Here is a 2557-nt window from a genome sequence, read left to right as displayed (position 1 = left end):
ACCCAGGAGCCCCTTGTTTGTTCAGTTTTTCTTTCTTTCTTTCTTTCTTTCTTTCTTTCTTTCTTTCTTTCTTTTTTGGTCATTCCTTTTCCTCTTTCCTTATGGGGCTCCAATTATACGTATGTTAGATCCTGATATTATCCTGCGGGTCACTGAGGTTCTGTTCATCCCGAAAGCATTCTTTGTCCTCGGTGTGTTTCACTGTGGATTGTTTTATTATAAAATTTTCTTTTTTAAAAAAAAATTTTTTTTCAACGTTTATTTTTGAGACAGAGAGACAGAGCATGAACAGGGGAGGGGCAGAGAGAGAGGGAGACACAGAATCTGAAATGGGCTCCGGGCTCCGAGCTGTCAGCACAGAGCCCGACGCGGGGCTCGAACTCACAGTCCGTGAGATCATGACCTGAGCCGAAGTCGGATGCCCAACCGACTGAGCCACCCAGGCGCCCCTGAAATTTTCAATGTCACTAGTGACCTACAATTCCCAATGTGTACTCTATCACTAAGTCCATGCAGGGAGCATTTTTCATACTGTACTTTTTGGATTAGAGGTTTATGTTTCATTCTCCCCTGTTTTTCAGCCACTGGTTTTTGGCCTGGCCTGGTGGATCTTCACCATATGCACACGCAGTGACATTCAGCCAAAGACTCATGGGGACGCTTATGAAAATTTATGAGTTCTTTCTCGAGATAGCTCTCTGCTCTCTGCTACATTGCTCTGAAAATTCTAGCCACCTGGACCTCCCTCATCTCCCGTCTTTATCCCCTCACTTCATGAAACTGTTGTGCTCTGTTTGGGTTTTCCCGCCTAATCACAGTCTGGATGGTGCCTACAGTATTTTAGCCAGTTCTCCTGCTGTTTAGCGTGGGAGGGCAAGTCCCATAGCATTTACCTACTGTATTCTTTTAACAGTTGGTCAGGAATCTGTTGCATGTATATGCCAGAACTTACACATCCAGTCTCCAGTTCTTCTCTGTACAGTTGGGTAACCTCTAAAGAGTTATGTAATGCTTCTTACCATAGGCCGGTTTTGCCCGCAATTGAACTTGACATTGATAGGATCATATCATGCACACTCCTTTGTGTTGCGCTGGTTTCCTTCCACATCGTGTCTGTGCGATTTATCCGTTTTGTTCTGTGTATTAGTAATCTGTCCTTTTTCACTGCTGCGTAGTACTCCATGGTATGGTGGCCGCAAAGTTGTGCATCCCTTTTCTGTTGATGGACATTTGGGCTATTTTGGACTAATAGAAATACAGCTCCTCCGAGTCTCTGGTGGATGTATTTCTGCATTCTTGTCGGGAACAGTAGTGACATTTCTGGGGCACAGGGTCTATGCATGTTATCTTTAAAACACACAGCCAGGAGTGCCTGGCTGGCTCAGTCTGTGGAGCAGGCGAATTTTGATCTCCTGCTCCTGAGTTCATGCTCCGCGGTGGGGGTAGAGTTTACTTAAAAACAAAAACAAACACAGACAGCCAGGCAGATTTCCAAAGAAGCTGTGTAGTATTATATTCCTACCTGGACAGGAAGAGCAAAATTTCAGTTGCTCCACATCATTACAACTCTCGACAGTGTCATTCTTTCTGATTGTAGCCATTCTCATACCGGTACAGAGGCGTCTCATTGTCCTTTAAATTGGCGTTTCTCCGATGACCAAAGAGATAGAGCACCTTTTGCTTTTTATCTTTTGGCCACTGGGGTGTTGCCTTTTGTGAAATGCATGCCATATTTTAACTGGGTTGGTTTTCTCTTCGTGATTTGTACGAATTTTTGTTTTGCTCTGCCTTTGTGGATTAAAGTCCTTAGTCGGATGTATAAACGTTGCAACTATCTCATCCCAGCTGGTGGCTTGCCTTTTTGCTCTGGTAGGGGTGCACGCGGAGGGCGGGCGCCGCGTGTCTCGTCGCCTGGCATCCAGTAGGCCCCCACGAATGTGTGCGGAGCCAACCGGCCTCGCTGGACCTCCAGCTCCCGGCCTCCGTTCCTCCACGTGGACATGTTATTCCCGTCCTGCCCGTGTCACGGGGTTTTCAGAGACGCGCTGGAGGCACCGCATCCGCTCCCCGCTGCGTCGGGTTTGGGGCTTCTCGAGCAGTGTCAGCTTTTCGATTCAGGAAAGGCGGAGCTGGATTCCTTCCCAGGAACTTGCCTGAGAAGCTCCACGTGGGAGCCCCGCCCACAGCAGGCCCCACCCACTGCTGTCACTTGGTTCAGGGGCGGGGCAGGGAGGGCCCCCCTGGAGGGCGTGGTTAGAACCCGAAACAAGGAAGTGGGTGGAGTTATGGGGGCCGCTGGCCAATGACAGAGAAGAGCCCTGAGCCGGAGCGTGCGAAGCTAAGCGGACGGTGAGGGCGTTGTCTGCGTTTCCATTGGGCGGCAGGCGTCGCCAGGGAAACGTGGTGGCCTGGAGATATAGGGGCGGGGCCCTTGGGGGAGGCGGGGCTTCCGGGGGCGGGTCGCCGGGCCTGGGCTCCTGTCGTCAGCTGACCCGCCGCCATCTTGTCCGCCATTTGCCAGCGGCGCGGCGCGGAGCCGGAGGGGAGCGGGAGTGCG

This window comes from Herpailurus yagouaroundi, unplaced genomic scaffold, assembly GCF_014898765.1.
Source record: "Herpailurus yagouaroundi ecotype Mexico unplaced genomic scaffold, PumYag 295, whole genome shotgun sequence".
Classification (NCBI taxonomy): domain Eukaryota; kingdom Metazoa; phylum Chordata; class Mammalia; order Carnivora; family Felidae; genus Herpailurus; species Herpailurus yagouaroundi.
Note: the sequence above shows the minus strand (reverse complement) of the source record.